The sequence below is a fragment of the Lepidochelys kempii genome, chromosome 5, assembly GCF_965140265.1.
Source record: "Lepidochelys kempii isolate rLepKem1 chromosome 5, rLepKem1.hap2, whole genome shotgun sequence".
NCBI classification, from domain to species: Eukaryota; Metazoa; Chordata; order Testudines; family Cheloniidae; genus Lepidochelys; species Lepidochelys kempii.
In genome coordinates, this window is record NC_133260.1 from 55,906,476 (window position 1) to 55,931,382 (window position 24,907).

The window sequence follows — 24,907 nt, forward strand, 5'->3', positions numbered from 1 at the left end:
TGGGGGCATGTAGGGTTGTAAGGTTCCTCGCTGCCCTTAGCATAAGGAAGCCTTGTCTGTGGCGGCTGGGGGTTAGCTCCCTAGTCCCCTGGCCATAGCCAACTCAAGCACTGCCCTCCATGCCTATGCAAGACCCACTTTCTTTCTACAGGCTAGTGATAGGTATATTCCAATCCCTGACCCCTCCGAGCATGCCTCTGGAGTGACCAGCCCCTGCTCCACTGGACAGTCACTGTATTCAGAGGTCTGCTGCTCCCAATGAAGCAGTACACCCCAGTTTACCATTTCACCTCAAATCACAGCTCCATTTAGTGCACAGCATTTAGATACAATTAGAATGAAAACAAATTAAAGTTTATTTAAGAGAGAGTGGAGACTTAATAGAAATATGAAAAACAAGTGTTTAGTTACATGTAAAATAAAATCATAACATTCTAGAATCTAGACTTACTTAACTAGTTACTGTCATGTCTTATATTGCTCACCAGTGTTTTTTGTCCAGCTAGGCTGTGATCCCCTTTCCATGAAACAAGCCATGCTCCCAGCTTGTCTCCTCAGTAAAGGCTGAAGGGTCTCTCTTGTTACCCTTAGACACATCGGGACAGTCCTTTGTTCTTTTTCATAAGCAGGATATCTCCTGCTGATTGTTTCTCCCCATGGCCTCCTTCTTTTGTTGTCCTCCTAATCTTTTACTCAGCATCTGGCCTCACATGCTGATGACTTCCATTGTGATATATACAATGCACACCTGATCTGACTGAGAAAGATAAGCATCTTCTTCTACCTCCTGCCTGAACAGAATCTGTCCAAGGCCAGTCACTTCCTAATGAGCTACTTTTAACCTTTAGGCTTTAAGAGCATAAAATGTCCAATATAAATACATAATTCATTAAACATTACCTGTACATGCATTTCATAATGACTATCATGACCAGTGCATTACTGGCTGTTGGTAGAGATCTCACATATCACCCTCTGGTGCACTATTATGTGGACATCAGACTAGGGGATCCCTATAAACCCTTGTGCATCACTCATGCCCAGTGCCAACTGTCACCAAGGGGTCCCACTGGGTCACATTCGTCTGTTGGATAAGAGCTGTGAAGTAATACCAGGAAAGCTATCCTTGTAGATGCAGATGTGTATATCTCAGGTTGGCTCTGAGGATCTAGATTCAGGAGCTGGGAATGTACACTACCTTATACAGTGTGCATGCTACAGTACACTTTTCCTCCACAATAATTAAAAAAATAGATTGTGTAATTCTGTCTGATTAGACGAGGAAAGGTTATTCTGAAATACACTGTCTCTCACTCACCTCTCTCAGTCTCCTGAAGGAATAGAAAATGATTAAAGACTCATTTCTTCCATCTTTGCAGTCAAGGTAAATGATTGTAATGAAAGACCAAAATGTTTTTTAAAAAATCTAAAGATTTTTTTGGCTGATTTCCTCCTAGAAGGCATATTTTGTTACTTAAATTTCTAAAGGATTAGACAACATAAAGTGTGTGTGTATCCAATCTTATCAGTCAGCAGCTCAATTTAAAACAAAAATAAAACAAACTTCACACTTAAAAAAATAAAAAGCTTATAAATATTAACAGTTTACTAAGATTTCTAGATGCTTATTTCTTGGACTAATACTGAAACTACATTTCCTTCTTGGCTTGATAGCACCACAATTTATCTTCATGAATTACTAAAAAGCCAATAAAGCCTCTTTCATGTTAGAGAGACAGGACAACATTGCACTGAAGTTTCAGTTAAATGCTTTTAGCCATTTACAAATTTGACTTGCTATGCAGAGAACTGAATGTATAAATCTGTGGGTATCACTAATAACTAGGGTCCGATCCAGCAAAGAACTATGCATATGCTAAATGTATGTATCGTGAATAGTTCTGTTGACTTCCATGGAACTAGCCACAGTATATAAAATTAAGTGTGTGTAAGTCTCTGCAGGACTGGGGCCTAAACAATGAGTATCCATTTCTGTAGCACCCCCCTACGTACAAACCTTTCATACCACTTGAAAGAAGCAAAAGATGACTGAGAACAACAGAACAAACAGCAATGCAGAAGAAAAAAAGTTGAATATTCACCCAGGGTTAAATTTTCAAGTATTACAGTGGCTCAAGACTTTACTGAAACACAAGGTTTTGCAATTATTGTTAAATTTTTTAGTGCAGATGCAAATTAAAGAGCAGACTCAAAAGCTTTAGTCACTAATGTACTTGGTCTTCAGGAATAGACATTAGCTACATTTAGGAAAAAAGTTTTGAAACAATTTGTTTGCTTTGTAGGTTGTAGGACAGTTTCTCCATTTTAGTGACTTTCCCTAGAAGCTAAAGTACAGTAGGTCATATTTAGCCTACAATAATGTAATAGACTCTGGTTGGCCAAATCACGTAGGGCTAGATTGCCAGAGCCTCTACTTTCCGAATTACCACCACAATTTGTGGTGGTGAGACTGGTGGGCAAAGAGGGGAAAGGAGTAGGATGAGCCCTAGCTCCACAATCCTTTCTCCCTGGTCAGAGTAGCTGCACAGATGCACAGGAGGAAAGCAAGCTTTTTTATCATCACTACAAAAGAGACTTGATTATCAGAAAAAAGAAAAGGAGTACTTGTGGCACCTTAGAGACTAACCAATTTATTTGAGTATAAGCTTTCGTGAGCTACAGCTCACTTCATCAGTTGAAGTGAGCTGTAGCTCACAAAAGCTTATGTTCAAATAAATTGGTTAGTCTCTAAGGTGCCACAAGTACTCCTTTTCTTTTTGCGAATACAGACTAACACGGCTGCTACTCTGAAACCTTGATTATCAGAGCTTCCAGTGTTTAAAATGGTCCTGTGACCTGATGTCTGTTGAAATTCTTGGCTATCCAAAACGTATGTGTAGTTATTGTTCAGTAGTCCCATGGTATGCAGATAGTTATTCATCCCCCTGTCCCTAGGACTTTTTGGCCTAGTTGTGACTAGAAGCAGCAGTATTTCATCATAGTATTTCTGATCCAGTTGGAAGCTGGAAGTACCATAAATCTTGCAAAGTACTGGGGTCTGACAGGTATTCTCAGAATTAGAATTAATAGATACAAATGTTTGGGGAATGAATAAACATATGTTTGGAATCTAACAATTAAACCACTGGTCCTTTTGAGGTTCATACAGCACTAGTGAATGTATCTGAAACACAAGAAGATCAGTCTCTTCGATGAAATAAACTAAATAAAAAAGCAAGCCAACCAATCTTCTACCATACAGACACTTAAAAATTGGAATGTCGACCCAATTCACTCGTGCTCACGTGCATTGCAAAATGTAACACACCAGATCATAAAATGAAAATAGTCTTTGCATCACCGACACAGGATTATGTAGATCATAATCATGTATATCAAACTACCACAAAGTCTGTTCAGTGCCAACAAAACAGTGCTTGTACCTCCTAGATTGTGGAACTTAATAGCAGGCTGGATAATGTGGCACCCATAAAAAAGGAACTGCCAGAAAGCAGTAGGGCTACCTAAAATCATCATTGTTTTCTGTCAGTTCTATATCAAGACATATTCCAGTCAAGACTGAATATCAAATGCCTTAAAAAGAAAGATTTTACAAGGGCTTTCATTTTCTCTCCTCCCAAAGATCTTAAAAATGCATTAAGTTTGGTTTCCTTGATTATCTCAGTCATTGAAATTTCTTTGGAAAAAGGGTAATTAGAAGGTGAATGGAGGAATACATAGCTCAGCATGGTCTCATATCTCATTGTCTGTATCACCAGTGGATAACAAACCATTTCATTATGTCAACCTTATTTGACTTCCCAAATTCAATATTCATACAGAAGTTTTTTCCCTTAGATTTTATAAGAGGAAGGAGGTTGGGACAAAAACGTTTTAGGATGCTTGAAATGGTACCCAAGAATTTATTGTTATATTTACTTACACTAGTGCCCTATCATGGGGTGTATATAGCCCATGCTGGCCCAGCAATCAAGGAGTTAATACAGGTACTGTCGGTCAATGAGCTGGAACCCAGTGGGAGCTTCACAGCAGCTGGGAGGATAAAGCACTGGGAGGCAGAGGGATGGGAGTGGCTGCAATATATTCCAGTGCTTAACTCCCCTGACAGGAAGTTTTTTTTCCTAAGGTCTAACCTAAACCACGCTTTTCGCAATTTAAGTCCATTGCTTCTTCTCATATCCTCAAATTGTTCTAATGGGGGACCTTCAATCACCCTGACATCTGCTGGGAGAGCAATACAACAACGCACAGACAATGCAAGGAGTTTTTGCAGAGTGTTGGGGACAAATTCCTGGTACAAGTGCTGGAGGAACCAACTAGGGTCGTGCTCCTCTTGACCTGCTGCTTACAAACAGGGAAGAATTGGTAGGGGAAGTAGAAGTGGGTGGCAACCTAGGCAGCAGTGACCATGAGATGGTTGAGTTCAAGATCCTGACAAAAGGAAGAAAGGAGAGCACCAAACATGGACCCTGGTCTGCAGAAAAGCAGACTTAGACTCCCTTAGGGAACTAATGGGCAAGATCCCCTGGGAGGCAAATATGAGGGGGCAAGGAGTCCAGAAGAGCTTGCTGTAAGCCTTATTGAGAGTGCAGGAACTCTCCATCCCAATGTGAAGAAAGGATAGCAAATATGGCAGGCGACCAGCTTGGCTCAACAGTGAAATCTTCTGTGAGCTTAAACTCAAAAGGGAAGCCTTCAAGAAGTGTCATCTGTCCAAATTTCCTAGGGAGGAGTATAAAGATATTGCTGGAGCATGCAGGGGTATAATCAGGAAGGCCAAGGCAAAATTGGAGTTGCAGCTAGCAAGGGATGTGAAGGGTAACAAGAAGGGTTTCTACAGATACGTTAGCAACAAGAAGGTGGTCAGGGAAAGTGTAAAAAGAAAAGGAGGACTTGTGGCACCTTAGAGACTAACCAATTTATTAGAGCATAAGCTTTCGTGAGCTACAGCTCACTTCCTCAGATGCATATCGTGGAAACTGCAGCAGGCTTTATATATACACAGAGAATATGAAACAATACCTATTCCCACCCCACTGTCCTGCTGGTAATAGCTTATCTAAAGTGATTTCCAGCACAAATCCAGGTTTTCTGAGCAACCTAGTGACAGATGATGTGGAAAAAGCTGAAGTATTCAATGCTTTTTTTCCCCTTGGTCTTCACAGACAAGGTCAGCTCCCACACTGCTGTCCTGGGCAACACAGTATGGGGAGGAGGTGAGAAGCCCTCCGTGGTGAAAGAACGTGTTAAGGACTATTTAGAAAAGCTGGACATGCACAAGTCCATGGGTCCAGATCTAATGCATCCAAGGGTGCAGAGGGAGTTGGCTGATGTGATTGCAGAGCCATTGGCCATTATCTTTGAAAATCTGTGGAGATTGTGGGAGGTCCTGGATGATTGGAAAAAGGCAAATATAGTGCCCATATTTTAAAAAGGGAAGAAAGAAAACCCAAGGAACTACAGATCAGTCCGCCTCACTTCACTCCCCGGCAAAATCATGGAGCAGGTCCTCCATAGATAGAAGCCTTCAACTACCTAAAGGGGGGTTCCAAAGAGGATGGAACGAGACTGTTCTCAGTGGTGGCAGATGACAGAACAAGAATCAATGGTCTCAAGTTGCAGTGCGGGAGGTCTAGCTTGGATATTAGGAAACACTTTCACTAGGACGATAAAGCACTGAAATGGGTTACCAAGGGCACTGGTGGAATCTCCATCCTTAGGGGTTTTTAAGGCCCAGCTTGACAAAGCCCTGGCTGGGATGATTTAGTTGGAGTTGGTCCTGCTTTGAGTAGGAGATTGGATTAGGTAACCTCCTGAGGTCTCTTCCACCCCTAATCTTCTATGATTCTCCTTAACCTCTTTCTCCATCCTCCTTGTCGCAAGATATTATGTACTTAAAATTTATGTCCTCTCTCAGTCTACTCTTCTCCAGACTAAAGAACCTTTTTTCCCCAATCTTCCCTCATAAGTCACATTTTCTTGACCTTTAGTCGTTTTTGTTGCTCTTTTCTGGACTGTCTCCAATTTGCCCATATCTTTCCTGAAATGTGGCACTAAAAAACTTACTCCTGGAGGAATTCTGCACCACTGTGCAATGCAGAATTTAATGCTGTGTGTGCAGAATTTTCTTTCCTCCACAGAAATGGGCTGCAGTGCTGCTGGCTGCCACTGGACCCGGCAGAGCCCAGCTTGCACACAGAAGACACTGCCAGTGGGATGGACAGAGGGAGCTACAGGGTTCCTTGCAGCTGCCGTTCCCGGCACACCCTGAGGGAAGGAGGCAGTAGTGTGCAAGAAACTCCACACAAGCCTGGGAACGAGCATCAGGCTGTTTCTCCCTCTGGATCCCTGGCCTCAGAGGTATCAGGGCTGGGGAAAGCAACAAGCTGAGGTATGGGGGTGGGTGGGTGCAGATGTCTGGGAAAGGGGGGCCCCTCAGCTGGGCTCTGGGGAATAGGGGATTCAGGTGTACTGGTTGGGGTGGTGTGGGTGTCTGTAGGACCCAACTTGATATGCCCTTCTATGTTGACTGTGTACCACTGATAACTACTCTCTGGGAATGGTTTTTCAACTAGTTATGCACTAACATTATAGTAGCTTCATCTAGGTTGTATTTCTCTAGTTTATAAGGTCATGCAGGACAGTATCAAAAGCCTTAAAGTCAAGATCTACCGCTTCCCTCCTATCCACAAGGCTTGTTACCCTGTCAAAGAAAGCTATTAGGTTAGTTTGACATAATTTGTTCCTGACATATCCATGCTGACTGCTACTTATCACCTTATTATCTTCTAGGTGTTTGCAAACTGATTGTTTAATTATTTGATCCATTATCTTTCTGGGTACAGAAGTTAAGCTTATTCCCCTGCTTATTCCCCTTTTTATTGATGGACACTATATTTGCCCTTTCCAGTCTTCTGGAATCTCTTCTATCTTCTATGACTTTTCAAAGATATTTGAGTCATTTACGATTTATTTCCTCAGTCAGTCCTTGAGTATTCTAGGAGGTATTTCATCAGACCCTGGTGACCTGAAGACATCTAACTTGTTTAAGAATTTTTTTAAACTTGTTCTTTACCTATTTTAGCCAGTGACCTTACCTCATTTTCACTAGCATTCACTATGTTAGATGTCCAATCTCTACTAAAGTTTTTGGTGAAAATTGAAACAAAAAAGTCATTTAGCACTTCTGCCATTTTCACATTTTCTATTGTTCTCCCCCACTCCTCGAGCCTACCCTGGGGCCTACCCTGTCCTTGGTCTTCCTCTTCCTTCGAATGTAGTTGTAGAATGTTTTCTTGTTATCCTTTGTGTGTCTAGCTAGTTTAATTTTATTTTATGCCTTGGCCTTTCTAATTTGGTCCCTACATACTTGTGTGATGTGTTTAAGTCAAATTACAAAGGATGAATATAGTTTCCATTTTTTGTAGGAATCTTTTTTGAATGTCAGATTATTGAAGATCTCCTGGTTAAGCCAGGGTAGTCTCTTGCCATAATTCCTATCTTTCCTACATAGTGGGGTAGTTTGCTTTTGTGCCCTTAATAATGTCTTTAAAAACCTGCCAACTCTCTTGAACGGTCTTTCCCCTTAGACTTGTTTCCCAAGGGATCTTATCTACCAACTCCCCAAGTTTGCTAAAGTCTGCCTTCTTGAAATCCATTATTTTTATTGTGCTGTTTTCTATCCCACCATTCTTTAGAATCATTGTGGTGTTTAGATGCTGCTTGTAATTATTAGAACTCAGAGCACTAGCTGTTGGGAGTCTGAAAGGACAGGAAACAGGAAGGGTTGGGGGAAGTTGAGGAGGCGGAGTGAGAGCTACTGAGGGTGCAGCAGCAGCTTGGTAAAGAGGTTTCCACTTTAAAAATAAAGTCCTTTTGAAGTTTGTTAGTACCTTGCCTGGTTGCTACAACGTTTTGGCAACGAGGACGGATCTTCTGCCTCTGAACCCACCTGCACCCTTTCTGCAAAGCCCAGGTGAGCCTCCAATTGCTTTTACTGCCTGGATCCATATGTTTGAGACTTATCTGCTTGCAATCACTGCTATAGAGATTTCTGAAGTAAGAAAGCATGCTCTGCTAATCTACTGCCTTGGAGCAGAAGGGCAGCATATATTTTACACTTTGGCAGATGATAAATATGGGACTGCACTCACAGCATTAAAGAACTTTGTGCCAAAAGTGAATGTAATAGCTAATCACTACATATTTCACCAGTGTGAGCAGAAAACAGGGGAGACTATAATGCATGATATTGCTTCCCTGTTGAAGTTTGTTAGTACCTTGCCTGGTTGCTACAAGTTTCTCCCTATTTGTCAAAATCAAATCTAGAACAGCCTCTCCCCTAGTAGCTTTTCCACCTTCTGAAATAAAAAATGGTCTCCCATACATTCCAAGAACTTTTTGGATAATCTGTGCCCTGCTGTGTTATTTTCCTAACAGATGTGTGGCTCATTGAAGTCCCCCCACCAACCACCACATCCTCTCCTTTAGATGAGTTTGTTAGTTGTTTAAAGAAAGCCTCATCCACCTCTTCTTCCTGTTAGGGGGTCTGTAGAAACCCCTACTATGACATCACTTTTTTTTTACCCCTTTTATTGTTACCCAGAGACTTTCAACAAATGTCTCCATTTCCATCTCAACCTCAGTCCAATGAAGAAACATGCTTCTGTTTTACCTAATATACATGTTTAAAGGATTCACTGTAGGCAGCATAGCAGAATTGGTTCTTCCAAGACCAATATCGAAAGGGTAAGGGTAAGGGCCTGCGGATTCATTCAGGAAAATCATGTCAGGTATAGGGAGCAGCATGGACACGTTCATCCATAAAGCTGACAAACAGGTAGCCGAGGGTGGGAATATGGACCAACTGGAGTGGATAAAGGGATTGACTGTAGGTGTAAACAACATTTTAATACACATACAATGATGAGTCTCTCTTCCAAGAATCTGTCTAATGATGGCAAATAGAGTATGGCTATTAAAAGTTCAGTTATAAGCACCATTCCAACTCCCCAAGCCCAATGCAGATAAGTGCCTCTGTCTGTTCCTTTCCCCTCCGCTTGTCCACTGAGCTATATCCTCTCCCTTTTGTACAAAGTCCGAATTACATCAGCTCAGCACAACTTGTTTGCAGGGCTTGGAATCATTCACCCCTCTATTCTGTAGCCACAACCTTTGCACCACAGCTGCAATAACTGCCATAATATAGGCCCTCCCTTTCCACCCCTCCATGTCATCCAATAAGTCTCCCTGGTCACAGGTACCAAGACCATGTCCCAGGCCACTATTGTCCTATTCAAAACCACTCCTCTGTGCTACTGTATGGCGGAGACTCACATTGAGGTACAGACTTCCCCTGCATAAAGGCATCAAAATTGATTTGATTTTCCACTAAGATTTGGAGAGTATATATTGCATTTTGGGGCCTAATCCTGCATTCTTTGAACACCACGGAACATCTATAAGGGTTCTGGGGTTGTGCAAGATATGCAGGATAGGGCTTTAAAATCCCAGAGGTATAGAGAACTTGTATTTCTATTGCAGATAATATTTTGATGCTTTCATTGATTCTCCCCGCTCCAAGACTTTTCTCCTGGACAAGTTTTAGTGCTCTGTGACCTTTAAAAGCTTTTTAGTTGGAGTCTGAGTTTTAGAAGAGGTCAGAAGGAAAATCTGAAAAGTTTCAATTCTAGTTTACGTGCATGTTACAAACCATAAGACACATCAGGCAAATGGGAACTCTTCAGAGGTTCTTAGCTCTTCAGCATACCACCGTGCTTTTGCTTACACCCCTAAGAAAGGAAAATTAGGCATGGAAGTATTTAAATTTGACATTTTGAGTTATACATTTTGCAGCAGCAGCTAATGAATTTCTCTTGATCAGGGAAGACTGGTAACAAGTATTCAAAATTCGCACCTTCTGCTTAATCACTAAGTCATACCAAATGAGAAATTGCAATTAGGATATATCATTGTACCACTGTTCGGGTGTTTCAAAACATGAGATGACTGTGCCTCTCTAATCTCTCCTGAGAGCTCTGAAGTAGACTATGCTTTTATGGAATGTCTGTCAGCTTTATACAGCTTTATACATTTAAAAAAAAAAATCACAGCAATAACTGGAAGCTGCCGATATACTAATCTCAGACTATTTCAAGTGTGATGTTCACTAAGTCTTTAGGATGTTTAACAGCTAATTAGAATCCTTCAGACTAATCTGATCTGTGCTACAAATTAAGAACTCTAGCTAATTGTGCTGTATATTTCCGTCAGGCTCTCTGCAGGGGAAAGCCATGCTATAAGGAGAATAAACACATAATGGTTCAATCCCATGAATTTGTCTGCTATAGAAAAAGTTCGCTCCATTTTCTGAAAAAGGTGCTTATTCTCAGAGCTTCTTTCTACTTCCTTGGTTTCAAATTACAACACACTTCATTGTCATTCCTCCTTTTGTTACAACAGCATCTCTTTATAACAAAGTCCCACTGAACCTTGAGTATTTGGAAGTCAATGGGGTTCTATGCAGGTATAAGGGGCTATCCATGTGAATAATCTTGCAGAGTCAGGGGCTTATATTTGTAACAGATTACATGAACAAACATGATACAAGGGTCATTAGATGAGTAGTAGGCTTTATGAATTATTTGGGTAATTTGTGAACATTAGTAGAACAGTCACCAGGTCTACAGACATTCAATGTATTATCAATGAATTCCACTCTTTGGGTTTTACAGTTTGGAGTGGAATTGGCACAGTTCAAAAAACTCTAACCTACTTAGATCTGGCCATGTTATCTAGTATCTAGAGTTCCTAGTTGAGATTGGGCTCCACTGTATTAGCTGCTATGTATAAACATAATTAATCTAGATCAACAATACAACAACAACAACAAATGGGAGAAAGGAAGTATCTTCCCCATTTCACATTTGGGAAACTAAGGCATAGAGACATTAAAAGATTTGCACATAGTCACACAGGAATGGAATCCAGATCTCCTGAGTCCTAGTCCAGTAACTTACTGACAAGACAATCTCTTTTCTCTGCAATCTGTCACTTGCAAGGAGGAAAATGGCAGAGAAGGGTAGAGATTTATAAATCCCTGCCTGACGTATGAATGTTAACGGTTGCATTCTCTACTGACAGTTCATAATACTAGGTTTCAGAGTAACAGCCGTGTTAGTCTGTATTCGCAAAAAGAAAAGGAGTACTTGTGGCACCTTAGAGACTAACCAATTTATTTGAGCATGAGCGAACTGTAGCTCACGAAAGCTCATGCTCAAATAAATTGGTTAGTCTCTAAGGTGCCACAAGTACTCCTTTTCTTTTTTCATAATACTAGTTATTTGTATGCAGAAATTTACTTTTCTATTTGTCCTGCTGCGCCCCCCCCCCCCGCCCCCCCCCCACACACACACCCTCCCCTGGGCCTCCAATCCCTTGAACATGTGAACCAAAAGTAACTTGTTGCATCATCCATGAATGCATGGTACAATTCCAATACTTTTTGAAACTTATTTACTGTTTCCTGATCTCTTTTGTTGTTTAGCTTCTGTTATGTAAATATTGGGATGAGAGATTATTTTAGTTCACTAAACAGAGTGAAATACTGCCTCATAGAAGTCAATAGAAATTTTGCCATTGACTTCATTGAGGCCAGGATTTCACCTAAACTCTCATTTCTCAGGAATCTAGATAGAACACTTTGTACCACAGCTTCATGTTGAGCAAGATGACAAAGTAAGCACTTGTGAAAGCAGAGAAGGGTTTGTTCAACTGTCACCGCCAAACAGCTCATTGTGATTATTTGTGTTTTAGCACTACAAATAATAAAAATAAAAGAAAGAACATTGGCATTGATGAACAGCCTAAAATCATTGAGAAATAATTGCTGCCAGTGCTCTTCTCTCTGGCTAGTTGAGATGACTAAAGGGGAAATAACTGTTATATGACATTATAACACTTCTAGAAGCAAAAGACAAGAGTGCTGCATTAGACAGAAAGCATATCTTTTGTAAATCTCTAGTCTGAATGAAATGTTTGCTAAAAGGAAAAGGGGCATTCAATGAAATGACAAGGCAGCAGATTTATGTCTAAGAAAAAGGAAATACTTTTCCCGTGCAATACCCAATTAACTTGTGGAACTCACTGCTACAAGATATGATTGAGACTAAGAGCTCAGAAGGATTGATAAAAGATTACATTGATATGAATATTCCAAAGTAGTACCAACTGAAATATGAACTTTGTGGAAAAAACTGAAAATGTTAGTAAAAGTAAAAATAAAATTATATTTGTTTTAACAAAACCTGTGTCAAATTATTGAAGTGTGACATTATGGTATTTGGTATACCTGTGGATAAGGCTAAGTTTATAACCTAGAGAATCCAACCTCATTAAGCATAGGTTAATACGTGACATCTTGGTCCCATTGAAATCAATGGCAAAACTCCCACTGACTTCATTGGAACCAGGATTTGCTTCAGTGTGGTTAAATTTTAACGTATCCTAGGTCAGTGGCTACCATAGGATCCCCTAGAGTGCAACTTACTGACCAGCATGCCCCCTTGTGACTGGGTGTGGTATAGCAAGCCCTCCTCCTTTGGGGCCCCCTGCTGACAGCCACTCTGGTTCTGCAGTGACCTGCTTCTTCTTGTAGGTTGGTCTTCTGGCTGGGTCTCATTTAGGTCCACCTCAAAGGTGTGGGACAAGAGTCTAACAAACAATAGTCTTCTGACTTCATGTTGGGTCTTCATCTAACTCCAGTCTCACTAGTCCTTACCACCTCTATTAGGGGGTTTCCACACCACTTTCCTCAGTGGGCTGGTAGGGGAACCCAGGTCCTCCCTTGCCTCTGCTCCAGGAACCTTTTAATAATCAGTCAAGGCCTGGCTATGCCAACCCCTAGCTGCCTCCCTGGACCACTTCCTACCTTGACCTGTCTTAGGGCTCTCTCATAGCCTTTCCTGGGCTCCCCAGGATATTAGCTCCTCTCTTCCTAGCCCTCTTCCCCAGGCTCACTACAGAGCTTCTGAGCACTTTCTACATCAGAAGCTGGATAGCAAGAGATTTCTCTACTCTCCAAGCAAGACAGTCCCTGACCCAGCTGGAATCTTCCTGCTCTCTGCAGGCCCCTCCAACAGTGTGGAGAATCCTGGGCACTCATTCCCTCCTGCTTTCCTTCCCAGCTGCTTTGTTACAGACATACCTTCCTTCCAGGAGGCTTTGTCTGCCAGCAGCCCAGCTCAGCTCCCTGGCTCCACCAAGGGGTGCCATTTGGGGGGACAGGGCAGGGCTCTACCACTGTGTGCAGATGGTGTTGAATGCAGAAATCCGACTTTCATTTTTGACAAGTTATTTTTATCACAATTGGTGCCCAAATATTATGAGAGGAGAAAAAAAAAACCTTACAAGAGTAGATTAAGTTAGATCAAGTAAAATATGTGATTAAGGGTAGGACAGAATACACTTAGAATATAAGGTGTTATTTTCTAAATTACGGTCTAGACTGTCTATAATATGAAGCTTCTTTCTGTGGCTTCTGTTTTCTGAGGACTATGTCATAGCTGCTTCCACATGAAGAGGGTACAGCAATTCAGTGAACCCAGCCTTCAGAGCAATGAAGGGGCCACAATTGCCATGGAAGAGCTGTACTGTACTTCTGGGGACTATACATGGTTTGGAGATTAGACCCCACCCTGTCCTAGTTGCCAAAGAAATCCTCACACAAAACATGAATGCTCTGGTATTTTGATTGTGGAGTGGGATATATTTCAACAAAAGAGGAGATAATTTCTGTGATCACTCACTGAAATATGCCACTACCTCCTGAAGCACCATGTTTATATTACTGTCCAAAATTATGAATGTATCAATAAACAATGGGTGCCAAAATGACTGAATCTGACACATATTTGAATCATTCTCACTGGCTTTCCCTTGCCTACAGTAACAATTCTGAACTTCTTGTGCTTGCTTTCCATCCCCTCCATAGTTGAGTCCCAGCCTATATCTCAGATATCATCTACCATCAGGTCCCACCTTTTGATTTAAAAAAAAAAAATCAGCCTTCTCATCCAAGTTCACACCCACAGATGCTAGCTTCAACATCTTTCATTCTCTTTTTCTGCTCCAGTTTTTGTGCTTTTTTTGCCCCCATGTTGTCACCTATGCATCAGTCTCTTGAACCAATGTACTACATTTCAACCATCTCCCCATTCAAGTTCACTTCTTCTGTAAAGCCCACAAACTAATTTAAAAAAAAATCCACAAATAGATTTAAGAGTTTTATAAGACACCTTCTTCTCAGTGTGTTTTGTGTACTTTAAAACAAACTTTGAGACAGACTCTGAGATCTGCCTTGATACAGAGCTGAGCACACTGAGAATTTAATAAATAAATAGCATCTTCTTCTTGACAGGATTCGGCTGCAATTCAGGAGTTCACTAAGACCATGATCTCCGTGTGGGAAAAGCAGTGTCCATTCACTTCCTGACAAGCACACATGAGCTGTGGGTATAATGATCCCACCCCCCTACAGTTTTCAAATATTGCACTCAGTCCTATATGTCTTATTCATTCATTGTCCAGGCAAAAAGTCTCATTGAACTTTATCTTTTCTGGAACAAAAACTCAATATTGTTTTTTTTCCCAAACAGTGTATTTAATAGTTTATGATTAGAGCATATTTTGAATGTCTCCCTCCCTAACCCCTCTTATTCTGGTGACGTCAGGAGATGTGATATTTTAAGCATACCACCAGTAGCTGAAAGCTCAAGCTCTCACACAGCTGTATTTCACAAAGTTGTGTGTTTCAAAAAAAACAAAAAAACCCCAAATGGCTGAGTATTTAAAGATTGGACAGTAATGGTCCACGCATTGCAGTTATTCTAAACAGCAAGCTTTCACCCATACTTGTATCTGTTTTCATTGCTTCACACTGACTCGGATGGTCTATGCTTCAGAGTGACAAGCTGACAGGTGACAATCCTGGAATCTTATTATATAGATAATCATAGCCAGTAGTGGCATCAGCTCTAGTCAATACTATAAAAATCGGTCAAATTTTCAAATGAAAGTAAGTTTAATTGGAAATACCAATTTGCTGAAGCAAAATGTTTCATCAAATCCATTAGTTTCAACTAAACTGTTGAAACACAGGTTGGTGCCCACTGGAAGCTTTTTGGTGTTCCAGCGTCCACAGCTCCATTGTAAGGAACCTGCCAGCACTCAGAGCCCCAGCTGGAGCTAGGTCTCTCCAGGCTTCTAGACTACTTGCTATTCAGTAACCAGCAGCCTGAAACTAACAGTCAGTGTCACATTTTGCTCTGGAACCAATGTTTCAGACTTTCCAAAACAAACATTTTGATTCACCAAGAAATGTTGGTAAATTTGGTTTTGTTCTGATGCACCATGAACTCAAATTCTGAAAACCCAACATTTCTTGGGAACTGAAAAGTGTGTGTTTTGGGCCATCTCTACAACCAACAGATATATAAAGCTTAATTCTGCACTGTTACATTTGCAATCCCAGAGACTGCAAAAGGATAGCAGAGCTGTAACTAAAAGCAGAATTTGCCCTATACTCTTTATCTTAAAGGATATATTCTTACTTGTGATTGTGCTATTAAGTAAAATCTGATTTTATCTATTAATCTTCAAAAAGGTTAATAAATAAGAACATCTTCAGAGTCTCACCTGTTGAAATTTTTCTTGGGTTTACACTTTTGACATCATAGCTCTCACTCAGGAGTGCATAAGACAACATTTTAAAACAGCTAAGATGCACAAGCAACCCACAATGCATGTAAATGAAGTGATCAGTTATTAAAGATTCCATAATGTAGGTGATTTTGGTGGAGAATGATCATCCCTGGGGGAGGGGGAGATATTTTAAGCCAAAAGACCAGATATGGACACTAACCCCTTCAAATAAAATATCCTGTTACCATTCTGATATTTTTCATTTTATTTGGCTGGTTTGAAAGGTGTGATTATTCATGGAGTAAATAACTTCCTGCAGGAAATCATAACTCTTATCTGCAGTGCTACATCCTTCACTGCCCTAGTGACCAACAGATTTAAGTTCTAGCTCTCAGGTTTTTATGTACTATGTGTTTATACTTTAAATTTCCTTTCACCATCGCACTTTCAAAACTTAATTTGGGTCCCTTTGATCCATACTACTGCTGGTCATAATGAAATCTTGCCAGATAGAATTCTAAGATGTATTCTTGTATTGTTACAGGAGGGTGAAAACTGCTGTTGATTGTAAGTCTCACACAACTTTAAAAGGCTCATAGATACTAAGGTCAGAAGGGACCATTATGATCATCTAGTTCTACCTCCTGCACAACGCAGGCCACAGAATCTCACACACCCACTCCTGCGAAAAACCTCTCACCTATGTCTGAGCTATTGAAGCCCTCATATCGTGGTTTAAAGACTTCAAGGAGCAGAGAATCCTCCAACAAGTGACCCGTGCCCCATGCTACAGAGGAAGGCGAAAAACATCCTGACCCCAAATATGGCGATCAGCTAAACCCTGAGCATATGGGCAAGATTCACCAGCCAGATACCCAGGAAAGAATTTTCTGTGGTAACTCAGATCCCACCCCATCACAGGCCTATTTACCATGAATATTTAAAGATCAATTAATTACCATTGTTTCTCTCTCATTTCCTGAATTGAGACTTTAAAATATTGTTTGTGATATCTTATCCTTCAAATACCTTCCCTGGATATGTATGTGTTAAATCTAGTAGGTGTAAATTCCAGTTCAAAGAGATACCACTGCTAGCTCTGATCAAGATAAGTGTATTTCAGATTTTTCCACTAATGAGCCTGACCCAATTCTAATCAATGGAAGACTCTGATCAGGCCCAATATTAGGGCACATTTATATTGATGTAAATAGCAAAATGCCTGTAATTTCAACAGGAACAGGATAGAACCCTTGAAGCACCAAATCCTGATAAAGGTACATCAAGAAAATACAATACATTTTTAAATAGTGATTTTATTTTGTTTAATTAGATCCTTATTTAGACACTCAAAATAGAGTTTTCTGAAAGAGTATAATCTTCTAAAGAGCTTTACTTCAATAAGTACTTTTATATGTGCATCTCCTGTGTAATAAGCTTACTTTGTAATGAAGTGTATAAATTAGTTCAAATTATACTAAATCAAATTTCTGCAGATGGGTTATTCTCTAGGTTTAGGGATGATAATACAAGCACCTGCTTCAGTTTATAAAGATGGCTTGAGATAATCTTCAGATGTTCTCTTTTGCTGTATCATTGAATGGCTCTGATGGAATGAATATCATTTTGACATTTAAGAATCATATACCACCTGTTTACTTTCATCTAGCTGGGGTCATTTTTAGAAAGCTCAGCACTTGAATGACTCAGTACATTCAATAGGTGTCACTGGGATGTTCATAATGCTTCTTTAATCACTCCAATAATTAGAAATATACAAGATGTAAGTGCTCAGATACCACACTGAATAGGTATGATACAAGAACCTGAATAGAAGAACATCCTAATGTTTCCAGACATCAAATAAATAATCTGTTTTAAGGTGACATGTAAGTTAAATTTGAGTGTAGTCAGTCAATAAAATAGGAAGCACTGAAGAAGCCAAAATTAATCCCATGTCTTTGTTTTATGAACATCTTCAACAGATTTGATATGACAAAAATCAGTTTGGACTTCAGGAGTATTAGCTCAGTCATTTTGCCAGTGTTCACTGAAATAGATTATGAAAAAAAACAGACAAATACTTAAAAATATAAACTGTAACCATGTATTGCCACTGAGATATCATGTGGACATTCTGCATGTTCCAGAGAGCACCTGCCCTGAACATACCTACATCATGAGAGCTGGATTAAATTTCAGACAAATAGCTTATTTGTTGCGGGGGGGGGGGATTGCAGTTTCAGTCAACCCGAAACTGTTCGCAAATTTGACATGAATTCACTGAATAGTTTCAGCCAAAAGTTTTTCAAGCTAGTTTCACAAGATTACTTAAGAGCCATTCCCCAAAACAGTCAGAGTAAAGAGTGATAGTGGTGACTGCGTCTCCCTTATAACTTTTAGCCTAGCGGTTAGGGTATTCACCTGGGTGAGGGGAGATCCAAGTTCAAGTCCCCTCTCCAATGACTACTTAGTTATCTATACACAATGGAACAGCTTCAACAGGAGAGAGAGAGAGAGAGAGAGAGAGAGATACACACACCTTCCCTAGAATACTTGTAGCGCAGTGGTTAGGGCATTCTCCTGCAAAGTGGGAGACCAACGTGCAAATGTCTGCTCTGCATGAGGCGGGGGGGGGAACTTATCTCCCGACTCCCACATCCCATGCCAATACTCTAACCGCTAGGCTAATGGTTATAGGGCAGGATCTGGCACCATCACCTCAATCTATTTTGCAATCTAGCCCTTCACTTTAAAACAAAAAAAAGAAAAGCAAAACACACCCTGTAAACTAAACATTTCATATTAAATGAAACATTGTATTTGACCCGGAGTGAAATTTGTTGACTTTTTTGATACACAATTTTTTGGAACTTCCAGCAAACTGAAAAATTTATTTGTGCAGCTGAATTCATAATAGCCAAAATAGAGACTACGTCCAGCTATTTTCTAAAGCAAGAGACTTTTCCAGAGGATATCTGTTTGTTTATGCCTCTGTAGCTGCCAATTGAAACACTACTCAAAGTAATAACCACCATTATTTCTATCGTGTTTTACATTTGCAAAGTGCTGTATAAAATTCTTTCAACAACTCTGCATGGCAGGGAAGTATTGTTCTCACTTAAAGGATGTGAAACTGTAAGAAAGAAGTTAGATGCTTCCCTAATTTTAGGTCACCAACACTTATTAATGACTATGAAGAAGTTGCTCTCTGAACTGCCTTCTCCACTGGTAGACCAGTAGATGTGTGTGCCACATCATGGTTCAAGGAGCACCATTCTCATGCCAAGAAAAAACCCTTCCACATTCCTCAAGAAACAGCGCAGCTGGTTCAGAAGATCACTCAGAACTGCCAGTTGTTCTGTGGCACTAAAGCCCTGAAGGATTCTATCCATCAGAAAATTTGCAATGAAATCTTCTATCAAGGCATAGGATATTGCTAGGAGAACACATATGAAGGGGAAGTGACCTCAAGCACAAGTGGAGAGAGATTGGTATTGCCCAAGTGTTTCTCTCAAAATTTGTTTTTGTCCTCAAAAGAGTAAATTACTATAGTCATAAGCCTTGTCTATACATGGGTGGCTTAGTTCTTGCTGAGCTGACAAAATATGGAGGTGAGCTATACATAAGCCATACTAATAGCATGCACAGATGATGGCTGTGCCTTCTTTCAATTCCTATCATTATGTATACATGGCAGGGGCTTGCTACTGCATATTAAGGTCTTGGCATTCTTGGAGGGTATCCCATAGTCCTTTGCTTTGCAGCTGAGCAATGTGCATCCTGTGATTTTTCTCCCACCGCATTGTGGGATGCATAGTGAAAGCCAGGCAGAAGCTAGTGGAATTCTGGGACTTTAGGTCAAATACAAGAAACCCATGATTCACTGCCCCATGCTTCCTCTCTCCCTCGGTGGGCTAGCCATAACAATTTTCAAATTGCTGTCAGCCAGCATGAACCTAACAATGTTCCATGCTGCTATGTTGGGAACAGTGAATACACAGAGGTTGCTTGGGCTTTGAGCTCTCAAATCTGTGCATGTTCAGTCTTGGACTTCATCCACAGCACCATCAAGCGGATGAAGTGGAGCAGCAGCAGCTCCTCCAGCAGCAGCACCAGGACAACTGCTCCAGGAGGTGTTCCTGAAGCAGTTTTACACAGTGCAGAGCCATTTCTGGGCTCAGGAAACCAGCATTGATAAGTGGGAATGGACTGTTCCACAGACCTGGGAGGACCAGCAGTGGTGAGAAAATTTCAGGAAGGCAAAGATAGCCTTTTTTTGGTGTCTGTATTGAACTAGCCCTTACACTGCAACAACAGTGTGCCAACATGCAGTGCTGCATATGAGCCTAGAAGCAGGTCACTCTTGCCATCTGGAAACTGACCAGCTCCTCATTCGACAGGTCTATAACTAACCCATGCTACACAGATATATTGAGTGCTGTGGCCATTGTCATGCAGGAGCGTGATGCCATTCATAACTTACTGCAGCACCAAGTTAAAAAGCTCAGTAATGCTCAGGAGACTGCGGACTTTATATGCATGGGATTCCAAAACTGTACTGGGGCAACTGATGGGACCCAGGGGCCTATTTTTCTCCCAGAACTAGGGATCAGAGTTTATAAACAGAAAGAGGTCCACGATGCGAAGATCTTTCAGAACTCAGCCTTATTTGCCTTAATAAATAAAAGAGTTTGCCTCAAGATCATTATGGACGTTAATGGTGTGACGATTGCTCTTATTATCCTGGGAGACTGGTCGTATCCTCTGCTTTCCTGGTTAATATAGCCATAAACCATAAAGGCCCTGTCCTTGAGGGTCTGGCATAGTGCAGATGCTGTGGGTAAGAGTAGGGAAAAAACCCAAGTGGTTAGTTTTCATAGCACAGAGAGGCAACAACAACATTTTGTTACACATATATTCCTGATTTTCTTTCCTTGTCTTGTGGGGGGATCTCAAAGGTGGTAAGTGGCATGTATCTGATGAGGACGAGACTGGGGTATTTTTAGCCATGCAGCATATGCTCTTTGGGTTTGTTGTTGTGCCTTGGAGCCTAGGGGGAGTTGGGAATTATGTTTGGCTTTGCAATTTTGCTGTGCCTTGGAGGTGCTTATATGATGGGTTAGTGGAAGCATCTGGGGTCAAGCTGGATAGTAATCCATTCTACATCCCTTTCGGCTATCCTCACTCTTGATGATATTACTCTGACATTACACTTCATCTCCCCTGCAGACATGCTGAAAGTGCAGGGAAAAACAGATTGGGTTCTACATTGATTGTCTGAAGCCTTACCTGCTCCCAAACTTCCTCTATGTAAGCCTGTGAAAAATCATTAAGATCTGTATGGCTTTCTATCCCTACAGTAAACTTTCCCTGTATGAATATGTTACAGGATATTTCTAGTTCAGCAGGGAGCTGTAGTGTTAATACCTTGGCAGGCATGAAGTGTGCATGTTTATCTCATATAAATTGAGAATGCTAACCACACTTCCTGCAACCACTGTTTCAAACTGTTGAAAACATTCAGTTCTGTGAAATTCATTATTCAAATATGCCATGGAAGGAGAGGTTGCAACCACGGTTCCTGCTAAGCTGTGTGTGTGCGCACTCACCCAGATCCTAAACCCCGCGCACATGGCGAAACATCAAGCGCACAAAAATTTGCACAGAAGAATTTTTTTGTGCACACTGCCTGTCAAAAATTAGAGGAAACATTGGTTGCAACTCTGCCCATAGGTGCCGACTTCGTGGGTGTTCCAGGGCAGGAGCACCCACAGGGAAAAATTGGTGGGTGCTCTGCACCCACCAGCAGCTCCCCGTCCCAGCTCACCTCCGTCTCCACTCCACCTCCTCCCCTGAGCATGCCACGTGCCTGCTTTTCCCCCCTAGCTCCCAGCGCTTGCGCTGCGAAACAGCTATTTCATGGGGCAAGTGCTGGGAGGGAGTGGGGAGGAGGGGGAATGCAGCGAGCTCGGGGAAGAGGCGGGACCAGGGTGGGGATTTGGGGAAGGGGTCCAATAGGGGCAGGGAGGGGGTGGTGTTGGGATGGGAACTTTGGGGAAGGGGTTGGAACAGGGGTGGGGCAAGGAAAGGGTGGAGTCAGGACAGGGCCAGGCATGAGCACCTACCGGCACCAGGGAAAGTTGATGCCTATGACTCTGCCATGCTGCCAGCCACTATTTTTAGCAGGTGAACAGGGCACTGGAAGTAGGGGAAGGGGGAACGGTCACTGGGCAGGAGAGATGCAGGGAGCAGAAAGGAAAAATAGGTAGATGAGTATGTACCTTCCATGGGATGGGCTTGTAAATAGTTGGTTGTATCTTTAGCATGAGATAGAAGCAAATTGCCTTGCTGGACCAGCTGCCATTTAAAAAATGTGTAAGGGGCAGGGTGCAAGCAGACAGCATTGTTCCTGGGAGAGAGGAAAACAGGGGCTGGATATTAAGAATCCCTCCTAGTTCACATCCACCAAAAACTGCAACCATGCAGCTGCACAGCAGTATAGTATAATAATAAATTGTGAAAATAGATACTTTTTTGCTGGGGGTCCCACCATGGGATCTGCCTCCTCAATCCTGGACTGGGTTTCTGGCTGGGAATCAACCCACTTCCCACATGGTCACCCTGAGGGTCCTGAGTCCTGAAAAGATCCTGGTTTTCCAGGGAAAGCTCTTCACTGTCCTCTTCACAGTCCCCCTCTGATTACAGTGTCCTCCTGGGGCAGGGAAGGGAAGGGGGCCACATGGTCCACAACCTCCTTTGGCTTGCCCAGCACCTCAGAAAAGGTGACAGGTAAATTTCTGTGACTGAACTGTTTCCTGGAATCCCTGCGTGGGATAACAGTTGGAGGACTGCCAAATTAGCATGCAGTGTTGTAGCCGTGTTGGTCCCTGAATATTAGAGACACAAGGTGGATGAGGTAATCTCTTATTGGACCTACTTTGGTTGGTGAGAGAGACAAGCTTTTCACTTTACCCAGAGCTCTTCTTCAGATCTGGGACATGTAGTCAGTATCACAGCTAAATACAAGGTGGAACAGATTGTTTACCAAGAGGACAGTTGTTTGGTCCCTGAAATCAAACCTCCAGGTAATAATAAAACCGGCAGACAAAGAGGGTGCCATTGTAGTCTTCAACCATGGTGTTTACATTAACAAGGCCAACAGACAGACAATTCAACACCACCTATTATAAAGAAGACAAACCACACTTGGCCCAGAAATTTAAGGTTATCAAATCATTTCCCAAATTACAAGAGAAACTCTAAAACCTTATCCCCTATGAACCCACCATAGGGGCCTTCTACATACTTCCAAGATGCACAAACAAGGGAACCCAGGCAAACCTATCATATCTGTTCATGGCATTCTTTCTGAAGAAATATCAGGACTTGCAGAAGCCATCCTCAAACCACTCACCACACAAAAGGCCAGCTTCCCCAGGACAAAAATTGACTTCCTCCAGAAATACGGTATAATTAACAACCTCCCTCGGAACATCCCTGCCACTATGGATGCCACTTCCCAATACACCAACATCCTTCACAGTGATGAGATCATGGCTTGCCTCAAATATCTACAAAACAATGGTCAGTACTCAAATATCCACCCTAAATACATCACCAGACTCATCTATTTCCTCCTCACTCATAACAATAAAACACTTTGTCCAAACCATAGGAACAGCCACGGATACTCGGATGGCTCCCCAATATGTCAATCTCCTCATGGACCACTTTAAGAATTTATGGACAAATGAACCATAAAACCAATGATATATATTGATATTTTCAGCTCTAGATAGAGGACCTAACCTCCCCCACAGATTACTACCACAAATTTCAATAACTACCACCCATTCATTAAACTCACTCTGGAATCCTAGATAACTATATACAAAAAAAACACGGATCACCACAGCTGCCTTCACAGATCCAGTTACCACCCCAAACACACCAAGAAATTTTAACAGCGAGGCAGACAGATGCCACTGAATATGCTCCAAGGAGAAAGTCCAGGATGTACACCTTAACATGCTTAAAACCACCTTCACGAAACAAGGACACTCTACCAAGGAAGTAGACATTATGTTGACAAACATTGCATCATGGAATGTGCCAACCAAATACCCTGTATGGGTTCCAGTGTGCAGTAGTAAGTGACAACTAGGAGGGTTATGTTGAAAGGGGGGGGGGTCTTACTGAACAATTAGAGCCCATACTAAATGGGGACCACATCCTGAAAAATCTTTCCTGAACCCCCTCTTCTGGCCTTCAAACAATTCCCCAGTCTCTCCAAGCTCATCATCAGAAGCAAGCTCCCCACAGGCCGGAGCACATCAATTCAAAGGGGCACCAGACCCTGCCAGAACAGATGCAAAACCTGTAGATATGTCTCCACTAGTATGACCACCACAACACACCTTTCAAGATACCTGGGTCCTACACATGCCTATCACAACATATGGTACGTCTTGTCCCATGCATTAAATGCCCCCAGCAACTATGTCTGCCTGGTTTCATCCACAATCACTTTACTCTTGAATGTATTCACACTGAAAAATGATAAGATAAAACACATTACCCATGGGAGAACACTTTTCACAAAGCGATCACTCCATATCTGATCTTCCAATACTCATCCTCAAAGGACATCTGCACAATACTTGAAACAATGAGCCCGAGAGCTTAAATTCATAACTTTGCTAGACACTAAAAATTTTGGACTGAACAGAGAAACTAGATTTATGGCTCTTTATAACAATGTAATGAGTTCTGCAGAGACAGACTTCCCCCAGCTTGGGTCCTTGAGGCAAGGAGTCAGAATTTTGTTGATAACAGAATGATTAAAAGGTAATTAAGATAAAAAGGGCTTTTATCATGATTCCTAAAGTTAAATGATCTGTTCCAAGCTTAGTGAACTGCAAAAAAAGTAAGGAGACTAAATGGTAGGAACTAATTGTAGATTTTTCAACAATTGTTACTACCTTTTGAATCAAAACAAAGTTACTATTTTTTGAGACAATAACTGATTTTTTTAGACAAAGTAAATGCAGTAGATCTAATCCACCGGGATGTCAGTAAAGCATTTGATATAGTTTCACGTGAGAAATTAGTTAAATTGGAGAAGATGGGGATTAATATGAGAACTGAAAGGTGGGTAAGGAACTGAATGATTATAATGGGTCAA